We start from the raw sequence: 19153 nt of genomic DNA, 5'->3' as shown, positions 1-19153 counted from the left end.
ACAGCCGACGCACCTTACAACCACACCAACGCCCCCCCACCACCACCCTCCGCGCCTGGACCCCGATCAACACCGAAGACACCATCCGCACTTGGAACTCCATCCACGCCGGATCACCAACCGACCCCTGCCCTCACCACGTCTTCAACAAGGCTGACTCCATCATCGCACCCCATCTCCGGGACATCATCAACGCCTCCTTCGACACCGCCACCTTCCCAGAATGCTGGAAGCACGCCAAACTCAGTGCCCTACTGAAGAAACCATCAGCGGACCCCACCGACCTCAAAAACTACCGCCCCATCTCGCTCCTTCCTTTTCCTGCCAAAGTCATCGAGAAGACCGTCAACAGACAGCTGGCCGCCTTCCTCGAGACTAATGGATCCCTCGACCACTCGCAGTCCGGTTTCAGAGCCAACCACAGCACCGAGACCGCCCTCATCACAGCCACAGACAACATCCGAGCCCTGCTCGACAACGGGGAAACAGCGGCACTCATCCTCCTGGACCTCTCTGCGGCGTTCGACACGGTCTGCCACCGCACCCTAGTGCAGCGCCTCAGCAACATCGGAATCCAGGAGAAGGCACAGGAGTGGATCATCTCCTTCCTCGCTGGAAGAACTCAGAGAGTCCGCCTCCCCCCGTTCAGATCAGAGGCCACCGAAGTCATCTGCGGCGTACCACAAGGATCATCACTCAGCCCCACGCTGTTCAACATCTACATGAGCCCCCTCACGGCCATCGCACGCCAACAAAACCTCAACATCATCTCCTACGCCGACGACACCCAGCTGATCCTCTCCCTCACCAACGACCCAGCAACCGCCAGAACCAAGCTACACGAAGGGATGAAAGATGTAGCTGAGTGGATGATGAACAGCCGCCTGAAACTGAACTCCGATAAGACGGAAGTCCTCATCCTGGGATCATCACCCTCCGCCTGGGACGACTCCTGGTGGCCCCCTGCCCTGGGCAGCGCACCCAAACCAACAGACCACGCACGCAACCTGGGCTTCATCCTGGACTCCTCCCTCTCGATGACCAGACAAGTCAACGCCGTCTCCTCGTCTTGCTTCAACATCCTACGCATGCTACGGAAGATCTTCCGGTGGATCCCCACCGAAACCAGGAAGACGGTCACCCAGGCGCTCGTCACCAGCCGACTGGACTACGGGAACTCCCTCTACGCCGGAACCACAGCCAAACTTCAGAAAAGACTCCAGCGCATTCAGAACGCCTCAGCACGACTCATCCTGGACATCCCCCGACACAGCCACATCTCCGAACACCTGCGAGACCTGCAGTGGCTCCCCGTCAGCAAGAGAATCACGTTCCGACTCCTCACCCACGCACACAAATCTCTCCACAACCAAGGCCCCAGATACCTCAACGACCGCCTGACCTTCTACACTCCAACCCACCAGCTACGATCGACCAACCTCGCCCTCGCCACCATTCCCCGCATCCGAAGAGCCACAACGGGAGGAAGATCCTTCTCCTACCTGGCAGCCAAGACGTGGAACTCCCTCCCCATCCACCTCTGCCTGACCCAAGACCACCTCTCCTTCAGGAAGCAACTCAAGACCTGGCTGTTCGAGCACTAGCGGACCCCCTCCCCCCCAAGCGCCTTGAGACCCTCCGGGTGAGTAGCGCGCTATACAAATGCATTGATTGATTGATCCTGGCTTTGTGAATGTGAGTCCCTAAATATTTTGCACCATTTTAATGGGAACTCTGTGTTCCGTTCGCAGTGGGCCTTTGTCAAAAGGAAAACCTCGGACTTGGACCAATTAATGTTCAGGTTTGACAGGGCGCTGTAACGGGTGATCTCCCGGAGAATAGACCCTAGGTTTTCGTCTAGTTGCCTTTCATAGAGAAGGATGTCATCAGCATTTAGCGTGATCAGTAGCAGGCCCGTCTTAAACTGTATACCCATGTGGGAGTGATTATCTTGGAGATGACGTATGAGAGGGTCCATTGCTATTACAAAAATTAACGGGGAGAGTGGACAGCCCTGGCAGGTCCCCCTTGACAACATGAAGGCGCTGTCAATGAACCATTCAGCCGCTCACGTGCTAATGGGCGTCTGTATAGAAGGGATACCACCGCTATAAACCTCAGCGGCAGCCCCAGTCTAATCAATCTGGCCTGAAGGAAGGGCCATTCGAACGAATCAAAAGCTTTTTCGGTGTTCAAAAGGACGGCCACCACTGGGAGCCCGGGTGCAAACCTGTGGAGGGTAGCGAACAGCGTGTGCAAATTCAACGCAGTAGGTCTATTCGGGATGAAACCTGCCTGGGCAGGAGATATCATTTGACCAACAATCAGGGACAGCCTGGTGGCCCACATTTTGGACAATATTTTGTTATCAAAACTCAATAATGATAGGGGTCTATATGACCCCAGGCGAAGGGTGAGGAAGTTGGAAGACGAGACAGAGTAGGGGTCAGGGAGGGCTGTACAGCTGGGAGGCGGGAGCGGGTAGGGGAGCTGGATTAGGCCGGTCGCACTGGGGGGGAGGGGCCGCGGTGGCAGTAGCGTGGGGAAATAAGGGATAAAGGAAATAAAGGAAAAAAGGGAAAATAAGCAGAAATAAGGCACAAAAGAGCAAAGATGCAGTAAATCGCAGAAAGGTGAGAAATAAAAGAGGGTAGAAAAACAAGTGAAAACGAGTGAAAGAGCAGAGCGAGAGGAAGGAGACAGAGGTCCCCTTATTCTATACATAGGGGAAATCCCAGCTCCCAAACATACTTGTGAACATTTTTGCTTAACTTCCTAAGTAAGCCAATAATGTAAAGGTGCCTAAGCACGAGGGGGAGGCAACGCTATGCCTATTCCCCGGTTGCATAAAATATATTATGAATGTATAATTATATCGGCCACACACAAGGTGGTCAACGAGCAATAGTTACAATGTGGTGTGAAGCACTGGTAATACTTATCGGCACATAGTAATACAGTCAGTTTATCAGTGACATACACACGGTGGAGGATCTTAAGTTGAACAAATCTAAGGCGTGCGGGTATGGCAACTTCTTTTGGCGAGGACAGAGCGGATTGCCAGTCCTCATCATCTAATTCTAGACCGTCGGCAATCCACGAGGCTCTCAGGCGCACAAGCAGGTCAGCCCTGTTATAGATCAGCTTCTTGTAAATTAATGAAATAGTGCTGTCGGGCACATGTCCATCCAGAATACGGTCCTCAAGGGGTGAGGATTCAGGGATATCTGTACCCACAGCAAAGACTGACAGTAGGGCATGTCGGACCTGAGCGTACATGAAGAATTCTCTGTCCCCAAGTTCATATTCCGTCTTAAGCGCCTCGAAGGTCTTAACATCGCCTTAAGACCAAAGAACCCCCACCTTAGTGATTCCGATCATATCCCATTTATCAAATCCTTTCGTTCGCCATAAATTACCCAGACTTTCAGAGTCATACAACGGGGTCGCGCGGGTGAGTCTATCATTCCATCCCAAGGCCGCATTCGCATCATGCCACACACGTACCGCGATTTTAGTGGGTCCAGCCAGTGCCTTACAGGGCCTCTTGGAATACAGCGCCCTATTAAAGTTCCCCCACGGCAGAAGGTGTTTATCCATTGCAAAGGCAGGGGCGGGACCGGGAACATATGTTGCGTGATTAACCGCACTTAATTGGGAGGCCCAGTAGTAGCGCCTGATGTCGGGAAGGGCGATGCCTCCGTCATACCACGGAAGCGTGAGTTTAGACAGAGCAATACGTGCACGGCCATCCCAGACCAGTTGCCGTTGTAGACTCTCCACCTCTCGAAAGTAACTAGAGGGAACGGGGTCAAATGAATGAATGAATGAATGAATGAATACTTTCTTTTATAGCGCATGGCTACTCTTGAGCATCCCAGCGCTGTAAGACAAAGGAAAGTAAAGACACTATTGGAAAAGGTGCGTCTTTAAGCGCTTCCTGAAAGCAAGATGAGTTCTGGAGAGCGTACAAAAATCTAGGCAGCGACATCATTTTAAAGAGAGCCGCACGACCAAGCGGTGACAGTGGCAAATGACGCCAGCGTGTAACATCTAGCTTCAGCCGTTGAAGAGGGGGTAGCAGGTTGCGCTCGTATCGAACGGTAGGGTCCAAGGAGACATATATCCCCAGGTATTTGAAGCCGGTCTCAGTTACTTGAATCGGAAATCTACGAGGCAATGGGGGGAGACCACCAGCCAAAACGTAGACACAGGATTTAGTCCAATTAATAATGAGACCCGAGTTCTTCCCGAAGGAGGTCAGGACGTCGAAAAGCACGTTCAAGGATTTCTGAGGGGAAGTGAGATATACGAGAATGTCATCTGCGTATAACGAGATACGATCCTCGAAATCGGGAGCCCACCGAATGCCCTTTATAGAAGGCTCCCAACGGAGCCATTCCGCCAACGGTTCCAGTGCGAGGGCGAAGAGCAATGGAGACAGCGGGCAGCCCTGCCGAGTACCGCGTCCAAGTGCGAAGACACCGGACGCCTTCCCGTTAACCACCACCTGGGCAAGGGGCATCTCATAAAGGAGTTTCACCCAAGCGATGAACACAGGGCCGAATCCAAATTTTGAGATGGCCTCCCAAAGGTAGGGCCATTCAATAGTGTCGAAAGCCATGGTAGCAACAAGGGAAGCTAAAATGGCCGACTCAGTGAGAGTCTCAGCCCTCGCGAGAACTCTGTGGAGTCTACGAAGACTAAGGGCGGTGTTTCGATGAGGAATGAAACCTGACTGATCTGGATGGATCAAGTCCCCGATCACCTTAATCAAACGATTAGCTAACAATTTAGCTAGGATTTTGGGTTCGGCATTAAGCAGAGATATAGGTCTGTACGAGGCACAGCGATCCCGTGGCTTACCCTCCTTGTGAATTACCACAATAGTGGCAAGTCGCTGATCAGCGGGAAGGGACCCCGAGTCCAGAGCCTCAAGGAACATACCCTTCAAGTAGGGCGCCATTTTGTCGGGTCGCAGTTTATAAAGTTCAATGGGTAATCCATTGGGGCACATTGCTTTGCCTGAGCGGAGGGAACGTATAGCCCCCGCACTTCGTCTGCCGTAAGGGGTGCATCCATGAGGTCTCTGTCATCCTCGGAAAGGCAGGGCAACGCGATGTCACGAAGCAACAACCGGGAGTCTTCCTCGTCCCTATTGCAGACCGGGGCATACACTGTTTTAAAGTGGTCAACAAAGCACTCAACAATCCCAACTGGGTCAGTGACACACTCACCATCCAGCCTCTCAATCACGGGGACAACACGATTCACTCTTTCTTTCTTGTCCAGCCACGCAATCAATTTACCGGCCTTGTCACCCACATCATACATCCTGCCCTGTTGCTCTCTGTTCATCACCTTCGCTGCGTCAGTGACGACGGACCTATAATCGGCCTGTTTCAGACTGAGAGAATGCATTTTTAAACGTGTTACTCCTGTATCAAGGTCACTCTCTAGTGGAGTTATCTCAGTTTCCAGGCGCACAAGTTCCTCATTTTTAGCCTTTTTGGCAGCGGCAATCAGTGAAAGAGAGTGCCCACGAATGACAGTCTTAAAAGCTTCCCACAAAGAAACAGAAGAAGAAACAGACCCCACATTGTCATTGAAGTAATGATTCATGGCTTTAACAAGTTCAGAACGGGTTTTGGGGTTACGAAAGTACCAGGGGTTAATAGGAGCCACTCTGCCTACACTGTCCACCCCTACCGCAAGCCGAAGCCACAAGGGGGAGTGATCAGAAATACCCCTGGGAAAATGGCGAACCTCACTGATGGAGGAGGATTGGGCCGATGGCATTAAAATCATTGTACATATTAAAGACAGTGCTACAGCTGCTTCTCTGGTCCTGTTGGAAATTCCCTCATTTATATCCTCTAGGCAGTGCTGCAGCTGTATCGGTGTTCCCAGTGGTAATTCCTCATTCTTACTCCTCTAGGTAGTGCTGTTAGCTGCTTCAATGGTCCCATCAGTCACTCACCCATTCTATATCCTCTAGGCAGTGCTGCAGCTGTGTCTCTGGCAGGGCCGGACTGAGAACCAAAACCGGCCCTGGCAAAGTGCTCGGCTGGCCCTCTGGGGGGGAGGTTGTGGGTGCCGTGAGCTCTTTGCCGGGGCCAGGTTTCGGCCGATTTTGTTACAGGGCCGATTTTGCAGCTATGCTGCAAAAACGGCCCTGTAAAAAAAACGGCCCCAGGGCTCAAAAACGGCCCCCACCCTTGCGGCGCACCGGGGGATTGCCCGGTGCCTGCAACGGCCAGTCCGGGCCTGGTCTCTGGTCACAGTGGTAATTCCTCATTTGTAGTCTTCTAGACAGTGCTGCTAGCTGCTTCTCTGGTCCTGTCTGTACTTTCTCATTCTAAGTCCTCTGGACAGTGCTGCTAGCTGCTTCTCCGGTCTCATTGGTAATTTATCATCCTAAGTCCTCTTGACAGTGCTGCAGCTGCTTCTATGGGCTCAGGGGTATTTCCTCATTCTAAGTCCTCCTGACAATATCTGCTAATTGCTTCTCTGGTCTCATCGGTAATTCCTCATTCTGAGTCCTCTACACAGTGCTGCAGCTGCTTCTCTGATCCCGTCAGTAATTCCCACATTTAAGACCTCTAGGCAGTGCTGCAACTCTCTCTGTTCCCAGAGGTAATTCCTCATTCTTAGTCCTCTAGGCAATGCTGCTAGCTGCTTCTCTGGTCCCATCATTAATTCCTCTTTCTAAGTCCCGTTAACAAGTGTTGCAGCTGCTTCTCTGGTCTCGTCGGTAATTCCAACATTTTAAGTCCTCTAGGCAGTTCTGCAGCTGCGACTCCGTTCACAGTGATAATTCCTAGTCCTCTAGGCAGTGCTCATAGCTGCTACTCTGGTCCCGTCAGTAGCTCCTCCATTCCTCCATTCTAAGTCTTCTAGGCCACCGACCCACGGATCCACAAGACTAGAGCCAGAGGAAGATCCTTCTCCCACTTCATTTCCAAGACCTGGAATCCCCTACCTCGCCACCTGGAATACCCTACCTGGAGTACCCTATCTCGCCACCTCAGACAATCCTCGTCGCTGACCAAATTCAAGAAGGACCTCAAGACCTGGCTCTTCGAGTGAACCCCAGTCCCCAGACAGTTCAACAGACCCCCACATCTCCTTCCCGCCTTCAGCACCAGGCGGTACGATCGGCGCCACCGCACAGGGCGCTGACTGGGGTGGGGGCGTCATTTTTACAAGTACATTTTCATTTTAAAAGCACCTGCTGCCCCGTTTCAGGCCTCCAGAAATGTTTTATCAATTAAACAGTCAAGATAACTCTGGTGATTAATCCTAATATACAACATTGAGATATTAACTGTCATCAAAGAGCTGCATGCAAACTGCAAGGTATATGTTTTTTTTGCCCAGTCTTTCATCATCCTAATTATATAAAAAGGGTTCATTTGGGTAGAAAACAAATCTTATTATTAAAGAGAACCCCTAACAATGATGTTACGTTTTAAATTCTGAATTTGTGCTTTTCAAGAATAAGGACTCTTAAACTTTATTGCCTACGAGTATCAATGACATGTCACTCCTACACCTTCTAGTCCTGTCTGAAGTAACATTTCCTATACGCTGATTTACATACATATGTGTGTGTGATGTAAGTGCTCTGACACCTTACAGTGGTATGAGCGGTGCTATAAAACTAAATGAATCTGAGAGACAGTGGTTATCTAGACTTGAGGGGCACTGTTAAAGGGTGCTTGTGAGGGTATCCGTAGCAGAGGTGGTCATGGAGGGGGGGAGGGGCACCATCAGGCATTGTCGCTTTATAAACCCCTAATTGATTGATAGGCAGTGCTGCAGCTGTGTCTCTTTTCCCAAAGGTAATTCCTCATTCCGCTGGACAGTACTGTCTGCAGCTGCTTCTTTGGTCTCTTTGGTAACTACTCATTTTAAGTCCTCTAGGCAGAGCTGCAGCTGTGTCTCTGTTCCCAGTGGATATTCCCCTTTCCTAGTCCTATAGTAATTGCTACAGCTGCATCTCTGTTCATACAAACACTACACTCCAAACCAAAACATATAGGGAAAATACATTGTCATTTTCAACACAAATGCCTCTAACTCTCAAATATGTGAGTCCTATTGCTTTGCAAATGCTTCTTGTACTCACCATCAAACCGCCAGGGATGCCAAAAAGCTTTATCTGGGAGCGATTTTTTATTTACGTTTGTTTTACAATTACAGCCAATTTGCATTTTAAATTTCCGATTTAACAAGCGCTGGAAGAAAAGCGCATGAGCAGCTTTCTGCAGCCATCTGGCACTTCCGGTTTCATGGCAGCTGTCACCGCCCTCTTGTGTCTGTTCGCGTGTCCGGAGCTAGGAGAAAGGAGCTGTATGTCTACGGACTGCTGTTATTCCCCATGTTCGCTCTACTGCTGTCTGTATCCGCTTCATTTGACAACTATTTGGAAAACCGAGGCAAACGAGCTGTGCATCTTCACAGGTAGGCTAAAATGACTGACCAATTCTAACTGTATTTTAGGTCTGCTCGATACTAGGATGGAATCGCGAAGAATTAGATTGGGTGCGAGAGCAGCGAAATTAATTATGTTTATGCAGCATCTCATTTATTCTAAATTTACATCAGTCAGACTTTACGAGTTAATGTAGTAGATTAAAGGAGGAAGATGGATCAAATTGTTAAAACACAGTCCAAATAACCCAGAGCTTTCAAACGATTATGGGTGAATCCAATATACATTGATATGGGTATGTCTATGCATCACGCGCAGTTCTACTATCTAAACCTGCTGATATAAGATTTATGCGTGGATTGCCCCAACTCGCCTCACTGAGCAACTAACACACATAAGTATTCAGTCTTTTAACCTCGACTGAAATTGCTCCCATTAATAATCAGTGTGGGAATTAACTAAGAAGCAGCAAATATGCAAACAGCAATACTTCATTCCAAAATTTGCCACGGTAGGAATTGTTGTCCGAAAAGCAACTTCTTTGTTATGTCCACAGCCTAAATTGTTACTCCTAGGACGATGATTCATATATTTTGTCAAGTCTTCAACCCACCAGAAATTCTGCTGTTAAACCACCTAATTGCTTCTCTAAGTCCTCCGTCTGCATTTTAAGATATCGATCTCTGAGTCAGACTTTTTCAAATTCTTAGCACCAAGCAGGTACCCAGTATTTATTTTCGTATGTAGCAGGCTCTGTGTAACTGCATTTCGTCTGACGATTCTCTTAACAAACTTGAATACTTCACTTTTTATTTAACTTTTTATTGTATATGAAGAGTACATTATGACATTTTAAGTATTCAGTTGTATTTTTTTGTGTGAAAACTAGTACATTAGGACTAATGAAATATAAAGAATAATCTTTTAAGACCATTGTTTCAGCCATGATACTGTAAATTACTGTATCTATTGAGAAATTGTATATTCCGATTGTATGAATTTCATTGAAGTAAATGTTCAAGGATGAATTTGAAGCCTAAATAAATATTTAACTTAGTAATCTATACTACTATTATAAAGAGAGAACTGTGAACCTTTTGAGGCGGGTAAACTCGGGAACCACAGCGCCAATCAAAACACCCAATACAACGTTGGAAAGGTCAGGGTAAGCAGATGGTCATAGGCTATACATCAGCAAAAAATATATGTTACAAGGGCAAAGTACGTTCTTTGCCAAAGTAGTCCCTTGGAAGTAGTGCCATGTCTGAGGTGGGCGTGTGCGCTAACGAGGAACGTGCTGACATCACCGTCAGACATTTTGGTAAAGTTCAGGAAGTAAACCAGGAGCGCGAGGAGGAACGGCCAGGAGCGCGAGGAGCAGCGGCAGGAGCGCGAGGCTGAGGAGCGGCGGCGCCCGCGGTGGGCTAAGGTAGAGGTCCGACATGCCCAGGGGTAGGAGCGGCCACGATCGCTGGGAGGAGCGGCCAGGAGCGCGAGGCTGAGGAGCGGACACGAGCGCGGGGAGGAGCGGCCAGGAGCGCGAGGCTGAGGAGCAGCGGCGGCGGCAGTGAGTGTCACCCGGTCTTTGGCCCACGGCTGCACAGGTGGTTGGGGGCCTGGGATTCGAGACGCGAGGAGGAGCGGCCAGGAGTGCGAGGCTGAGTAGGGGACACGAGCACGGGGAGGAGGGGCCTGGAGCGCGAGGCTGAGGAGCGGCGGTGAGTGTCACCCGGTCTTTGGCCCACGGCTGCACAGGTGGTTGGGGGCCTGGGATTCGAGACGCGACATGCTGCCGGAGGTCTGTGGGGGCCCTGAAGGTGGTGGTTGCGCTCCGGAGGACTGCACACTGAGCCTCATTGCCAACTGGGATTCGAGACACAACATGCTGCCGGAGGTCTGTGGGAGCCCTGAAGGTGGTGGTTGCGCTCCGGAGGACTTCACACTGAGCCTCATTGCCCCCGGACAACGTCGGGGCGGGCTGCTAGTAAACTCAATAAAAAACTTTAAATACAGTTAATTTCACTTTCTCCGACATTTATATGTATTGTTTCATTGTCTATTGATTCAGGTCCATATTACTATTTTCTTTCCTAAATGTATTTTCACACATAATCTTTTAAGACTAACAGAATGCTAATCTAATACTTCTGCTTTAATCTTGTAGTCTTCAGTTGCAACCCAGAAACACAAACCTTTAATTGCTAATTTGATTACTACTAGACTATGAGAAAAACTAAATGACTACTAAAGAAATAGTTATATTTTGTGTCCGTATTGTTCTCTTTGAATGCAAATATATGGAATTATAGATGGGTGACAGTGAGGAATGCTGATGTTTTAAACCAAGGGTTTCCGAGTGACACCAAATAGACAACAAGAGCAAACTTTGAGTTGTCTATGATACCACTCAGAACCCAGACGTGAAAAACATTTGTTCTTATGTTCACCCAAGGGCCCATTGGCGCTAAATTGGCTAGCATGCATTCCTAGGTCACTAATTTAATGTGACAGAATTGATAAGTAAACAATTGCAATTTTCGATGCTTCCCAAATATATAATAGTAATTCTGATTAAGTAAAGCAAGGGAAGCTGCAGACAATACCTATCCACCACCCAAATGTCTCTGCGGAAACAAACTGAATATGAGAGAAAATGCATAGGCAATAGTTCAGGCAGTAATAAGCATCGTGGCATGGGAAGAGGACGCCTAACGTAGTCTCGTAAAAACTCTAAATATATTCTTGCGACACCTATAATGAAATGTACTTGAAAATAAATTGCAAAATGACAAAAATATTCTTCCAAAAGGCTTCCCTTCATTTATGTACAAGAGTGATAGCTATATTTGTATAATCGTTTTCTGGTTTATTTTGCTCTCTTTCTTTGTTCGTTGTTTGTACTGTAATTGGGGTGTGTGCATTAGCTGTCCAGTACTCCATCTTCCTGTTGTAACCTGGCACTGCTTTTTAGGTCTCGCCTGCCAATGCGTTTGTGCAGTGCTGGTGAGAATTATAGAAAGTGGAAAAGAAAAGTCTACCAAAACGGTTGCGGATCCCATACAGTTCATGTGAGACAGGCGCGTGCACGCCAGCCACATAACACACCACCATTTGTCTGTGCCTGACTTCAAAGGCTGCCGCTCCCCTTCCCCCCGCGTGCACATAGCGCACCACCATTTGTCTGTGCCTAGGCATCATTCAAAGGCTGCAGCTCCCCCCCCCCGCAGCAATGCCGAGAGCTTGTTCTCCTTTTCCTTCTTGTCCGTTTGTTTACTTTTTATACTCCTCAATCTCTTGCGTATTTCTTTCATTTTGCTTTCTCGTTGTTTGTTGCTTTTTAATCTAACATTTGTCACACTCTTTAGTTTTCACTATCAGGTCTATCTTAGTCACCGTCTCTCTTTCTCCACCACCACTCATCATACCTTTTTTTAAACATTTATTTTGGATTCTCAACCTCGTTGTTTTTTGTGTAGGCACAGGGAGGTTAAGTGGTTTGGCCAGAATCACACATGTGGAACCGGCGCCGAGATTCTAACTTGGTTCCCAAATAGGCAGCTCTGGTCGGTACGCTATATCCGGTCCCCATTTGCCACTGGCGAGCATTTTTTTGGGCGTGCATTCTTTCATTTTCTCCATTTGAGCTTGAGAAACGATATTGCCTCACCCCCTCTCCCCCCTCCCAGGGTAAGTACAACGAGTCGAAAAATGCAATTTCTGTCATGGCACTGTGATTGCCGTACAAGTGCTGGTGCTGGACGGCAAGCCTTGCCTCTGAGGCTCTCAGAGCTACAGCACGGCCTACACCGTGGGCGGCATCCCCTACTCCTACAATACCTACCCGGCCTACAGCTACAGCAACAGCCCCCAGTACAACTACAACTACTCCAGCTGCACAGGGCATCGCGGGGGGCAGCACCTTAATGAGCAACCTGGGCCAGCTGAACACTGCAGCGCAGCCACAGGGACACCAAGGGGCCTCCTTGCCGCCCTGCCAGAGGACTCTGCAGGGCATCAGGGCCTGGTAGGACACCTGCACACACTGCTGCTGCGGCGCCCATCTACCCGCCGAGCCTGAGCTGCAGAGCCCGGCATGTTCACGTTTCATGAACGCCAGTTACAAGGACACATTCATTTTTGGTTTCTTTGTGTAGGCACAGGGAGATTAAGTGGTTTGGACAGATTCACACATGTGAAGTCGGCGTCGAGATTCGAACTCTGTTCCTAAATAGGCAGCTCTGGTCGGTACGCTATATCCTGTCCCCATTTGCCAAACTGTGAGATATTGGGCAGAACTTTGGTGTAACAGCGGCTTCTCCACTCGGCTGAATTGTTTGATCTTGTGCACATGAGGGGCCATTTCCATGTGCTCGGCAAAATGTGAGAGTTTTAAAGCTGATCCGCGTCAAGAACTTACTGCTTTTGGAGGGATGCCCCCTCGGTGCCAGTGTCTTAGCCTGTACGTCATGGGCCTTAGTGCAGGGAAGGAAATCGGCTTCTGGGCCGCTGTTTCACTTGGGATAACAGCAATAATCAGGGTTCGGTGGGCCCCGCAGGCCAGTGGTCAAACAATAGCCTGGGGTGGTGGTAGGATCCAAGGGCCCCCTCCAACACTGCACTTGCGCTGGGGGCCTTACAGCTCCTGAGTCCGGAGCGCCCACTCCGTAAACTATGCGGGGGCGAGCCCGCCAAGCATACAGAGTGCGTGTACAGTAGCTGGCCTCATTGGTTGTTAGAGGAAAGCATACTGCTGAATAAATAAACTAACGGTCTGCGACAGACGGCAACTAATCACAGCCTCAAAACACACAAAAAAGTGATTGAAGAAATTTGGTAGAAAAAAGAACAATGGCCTTGCTAATTTTTTCTAATTTAAAACTCCTAGTTAATGTAATAGAAAACAGATTTTACGTATAGTTTAGTTTCTTTAAAATTTAGCGTGATAGCTGCAGTGGTAAACGTAAATGTATTTATATACTACTTTGAAGGGCAGAAGGAATCGTGGTGACCGGATAGGATACCTATGCAAGAAATCTGTGGCCAGTGCTTTCCAAAAATACCCTAGGTTTGAAATCTGAATAGTATTTATCCTAATCCGGAATTTTGTTGAGGAAATATTGTTTATTTTGCACTTACCAACGTGAAAATTACCGGGTAACTTAAATGATAGCATTTTATCAGCGCACTGAGGCCCTGCTCCATTTGTCTTACTGAGCAGACTTATTTGGGAACATTTTATGATGTTGCCGGTTTTGGCTTGATGTGTCCAGCTTGTTGTGGGCGGCATCAGCCAAGTCACTGTTGGCTGCACATCCGAGAAACCAATCACTAAAGCAGCATAGGCTTTATGGGGGTTCTTTTATTGCAGGTCAGGGCGGTGGTGTTTTATGTTCTTACACTAACGTCAGTGGTGGAAACATGCCCCACAGCACGCACGCGCCCCTCAAACAACAGCTTCTTCCAATCCTCCCCCTATCTCCTTATCTCTCAGCCTGAAACTGGATCTACAACAGTAGTCGAGGGGGAGGGGCGGGGCAGCAAGACCCAAATGTTTCCCATGTGGCTTTTATAGTTGTCATGTTGGGCTTCCTGCACATGGAGTTAATTTGTCGTCTTTTATCTTTCTCGGCCTATGTGCCTGATGCAAGGTCTGACAAGGTCTGACAGGGACTAGGAGCCAGATGTAGGTCACCAAATACCGGTCGGTAACAGCCGATTTCGGCCGTTACCGACCGGTATTTGGTGATTGAGATGTAGGGGGCCTTAAATTTACCGATTCGGTATATTTACAGAATCGGTACATTTACCGATTCTGTAAATTACTGAATCGGTAAATTTACCGAATCTCAAATTTGTGATGTCGGTGGCACTGAAAACAGTGACACCGGCCCTTAAGAATGTGTTATTTACCATGACATACTATGTCATGGTAAATAACGAATTCCTGTGTACATGCACATCTGTGCATGTACACCTGTGCCATGTGGCACACATACATGCCACATGGCACACAAGCCAGAATCAGGGGTGCAACAGGGTGTCAAAGTGACACCCTGTCCCCCTTGCAAATTCGGTAATTTTACCGAATCGGTATTTACCGATTCAGTAATTGACATTGATTCCTATGGGCCTCAAGGCACATAGGAATCAATGGCAATTACAGAATCGGTAAATACGATTAATTAATTACCGAATCATACCGATTCGGTAAAATTACCTACATCCCGATTGCCAGTTCTTAAATACCGAATTGGTATGATTCGGTATTTAAGAATCGGTAATCTGGGATTACCTACATCGGGCCCTAGGTATGTTAGGAAATGGGGAGAAATTTATGTTTTTAGGTCGAGCCTAAGCCATCTATCTATCGCCCTCACTCTATCTATCTATCTATCTATCTATCGCCCTCACTCTATCTATCCCCCTCACTCTATCTATCTATCTATCTATCTATCTATCTATCTATCTATCTATCTCTCTCACTCTATCTATCGCCCTCATTCTATCCATCACCCTCATTCTATCTATCTCCCTCACTCTATCTATCTATCGCCTTCCCCCTCTCTATCTATCTATCGCCCTCCCTCCCTCTATCTATCTATTGCCCTCCCTCCCTCTATCTATCTATCGCCATCACTCTATCTATCACACTCACTCTATCGCTTCACCACAGCATCACTCAGCACCACCACAGCATCACTCAGGGGCCCCACAACATCACTCATCGCCACCACAACATCACTCAGCGCCACCACAGCATCAATCTGTGCAACCATTCAACAACAACTGGTTCAAATATGTTCTCTCAATGTTTCAAGCTTTATTACAAATGTCACAAAAAGATGTTAATATTTCACTTCTGTTCTTGTATTTTCATCACAATAAAATACACTGAATATAATCTTCACAAAAGTTATTTACAAAAGTTTACGCTATTGCCATTATAAATTACAATAGCTTTTATTTAAGTATTAATGATAAAAAATTTTTTTAAAGCCATTGTTATTTGTAATATCAATACATCTAAGTCACGTAAATACAACACATATTGCATTACAAATGCTATAGGTGTCACATTTGCGAAAGTTAAAACTATTGGCATTGTAAATGACAAAGCTATTAATTTAGCTATTTTCAAAACCAACACATAAATAAAAAATGTGCCATTTACAATACCAATAGCTCAAACTTTCCTAATGCGAGACCTATTGCATTGTAAATGCTTGTTTGATACTAGAATGCCTTCTTTGTGCATAGTTGCAGGGATGCAGTGGGAACTGTTTACGCACACTGTTGCAGAATTGATTACACCACAAACCTTGAGTTCATGCGTGATTTTCCACCATTTGCACCTTTTCCCTGCAGAGCTGATCAGCCGCCAGCGATCTACAGAGGTCAGGTATCAAAGATGAGAAGACTGTTTGTGCAACCCAAGAACCTAAGTTGCTCAGGGGCACACGTCTCACTGATACATATCATACCCAACAAGGCCTTATCTTCAAATATACAAAACACCTCTGCTAAAACTCCTGGCCTAGCTTCAAATGCAAAATGGACGGTAACGTAATTTTTTTCATATAAGCTAAAGAAAATCATGGGATTTGTATACTTACTAGAAAAAAAACATTAACACTTGACTAAAAAATATAACACACGAATGTAGTCTGATGAATTGGCATCATATTTCAGTAAAAAATGGAAGGACACCAAAACAACACCACCTCAGGAAAAACAGTCTATCAATTTGTGCACAAACCGGTTAGTTTGATATGATCTATCTCTAAATAAATGATTGCCCCTCTAAAAGAATCCACTGTCCCGAATTACAAGGGAAGTCCGAAATGCCTGCTGTGTTGTCTAAAAGTTTGCACAAAAATACTTCTAAGAGTCTCAAAAGTGTCTTACTAGAACTTGTGAGGAAGTGCAGAGGAAGTACAGAGAGATATTCTGTGCACTATATAGGAACCTAAATGACATTTTGTCCGTGGATGACTATAAAATCTTTCAACAAACCAAAACTGATGGAAGAAATGCTTGAGGTAATCGCAAACTCTGACAGTCACTAGCACCAGAATTCAAACTTTTGGTCTTCACCCACTTCAGAACAGTTTTGGTCTACCTAGTCTTGACCAGTGAGGTATGGCTTAAGTTCTGTGACAGAGTAAGCACAGCAGCCTCATCTAGGCATACCCATCGCACGTAGGGCGCCTGCTGCATCAAACAACAAAGTAATGGAAGGAAAGCTTAAATTAATCTCAGGCACTGGCAATTGCTCATGGCTGCGATCCAGATCTTCATTTTTCACCCACTGTGCCACTCTGTTCTGTCATTTTCCATTTGTAAATCAATCTTGGTCCTGGTGAAATAGGAGCAGTGCAGCCCAACCTGCCAGGCCAGTGCTCTTCAGATGGGTTCTAGGTGACTTAATCTTTATTGCTGGGGTACAGGTTAACACCTTAACTCCTGAGGCTTGTCCACCCTAACGCTGAGCTCTGTTTTGGCTTTTTGTGGTAGTTCACGCTTATTCCTCCATAACGTTTTTGCCTCTTAAGGTATCGACTCCAAATGTGCTCTTTTTTCCTAACTTCATGGGGGACCTAACGGTACCTGGATTCTTCTGGTGGGGACCGAAAAAATTGCAAAAATATAGCGAACTTTTGGATTTGTTTTGGAAAAATGGGAAAAAATTGCTGCACAAGAAAGTGTCTGTTCTTTTCCCTAGTAATGGTATCTAGATAAGGTTTGCTGTGCTAAAACCACCACCTTCTCAACTTTGAAGAATAAACAGGGCTGAATCACAAAACCAATTTTTTAACATAGTTCGGGTATTTTCCTAAGAGATAGCCCATGTTTCCTAATTTATGTTATCCAACCTACTTCCAGTTTGTGGTGGAAACGAGTGAAATCCAAGGGTAATCCCGGAAAGCTAGACGGTTCTGAAAAGTAGATATGTCTGAATTCAGCAAGTGGTCATTTTGTAGATCCCTCAACGTTTCCCAGAGAAACTAACTGTTGAAATTAAAAATGTTTGAAACTGAGTAGGAAAAACTGCCATGTGTGGAAGGAACATTTTCATCTTTAACTGCTTTTCACAATGGCAGATTTACAAAAGCAATATACCATTACATCCGCCAGAACTTTCTGGTCATGGAGTTATATAGGGTTTGTAGGTTCTTCATTAACTCAAGGTTTACAGAGTTATCTGAACTGCACCTTGCAATGGATTTTCATTGTGTCCCAAATATAGATCCAAATAGGTAAGAAGGAAACCTACGCATTTATGAAATATACACCAGATACTGAGTTTAGGGGCAGTGGATATTTGTACATCTCTGAATTTATGGGTACCCTTGCAAGCAATTCAGAGGGACTTTTGCAAAATGTATTCTTTCTAGCTCACTGGCTTACATTTACAATGGACGAATGAAGAGAAATCGAATTGGTAATAACAAATGTTCTATTGTTCTGTGTTCATACGAATGGTACCTCACATGTGTGACTGGGCCCAGCCCCTATGACACAATACATCCAAACTCGACCTAAAGACATATTTCATCCAGCTGATTCCTTGCTTTTTTTACAACGTGAGTAGCTGCACATTTTTGAGCTTATTTCACTTGTGTGGGTTGGCCTAGTGCCCACAACAGAAAAAGGCCCAAAACATAAAATGGACAGATTACTTTTTTCCTCCCTTTTATGCAATGTAGATGGCTGTGAAATTTGGGCCCAGGCGCAGCAGGTATCCTGGTAAACCTACCAAACGTGTACATTTGTGAAAACTAGATACCGGGGGAGTCCAGGGTGGCATGACTTGCAGGGCTCTCACCAGGTTTTTTTACCCAGAAGCCCTTGCAAACCTCAAATGTGGCTAAAACACACATTTCCCTCACATATCTATGGCAGAAAGTTACAGAATTTCCGGGGTGCCACAATTTCCTTTCAATTGGAGGTTAACTCAAGTCCACCAATAAAAGTGGTACCTAACTTGTGTGGGCGGGCCTAGTGCCTGCAACAGGAATAGGTTGAAAACGCAACATGGACAGATCACATTTTTCCACCTAGAAAACAACCTTTTTCTGCAGTTTCTTGTAGCCAAAGATCTCTGGAGGACAGAGGCAACAAGCCTTGGCATTGGCAAGTTGATGCAGTTACAGGGGTTCTGTTCAAGTGGTTCCGACGAGTTATATTGACCTTTATATTATTGGCTTTAATGAATTTTGAGCTCATTCTCTTGCATATTTTTCCCTACTATCCTAAGATACTATAGGAGAGACTACTTCAAGTGTTAATTACTCCCAGAGTGGTGTCTCCTTTACAAAGGGTGGATGCCAATCATCCTCGGCCAGAATGATGTCATTGAACTTCATAAATGAGTTCAGAAAACAACCTATATGGTGTGCAATATGTGACCTACTTGTATTTTTTACATTCAAACGCTGGTCTAGCATTTTACTGTTACCACACGTAAGCCTATCACAGATTAATTTACACTCTTGTCTTTACCTCTCTTTTTTTCCTTTACGGAAATTTTGTGCATTTTTCCATTCACATTAGATTGGGATGGACAGTATCTACGTCTCTTTATATATCCAGCCACTTAATTTCTTCCTAATGATGGACCCTCTTTCTATGCTTGGATGCTTTTCTGTCTGTCTACATTAAGCACAGACCACTGAAAAAACATTTCCCTGATTCTGAGACATTCCCTCAAATGTG

The sequence above is a fragment of the Lissotriton helveticus genome, chromosome 5_1 (assembly GCF_964261635.1).
Source record: "Lissotriton helveticus chromosome 5_1, aLisHel1.1, whole genome shotgun sequence".
Classification (NCBI taxonomy): Eukaryota; Metazoa; Chordata; class Amphibia; order Caudata; family Salamandridae; genus Lissotriton; species Lissotriton helveticus.
This window is presented reverse-complemented; position numbering follows the sequence as displayed.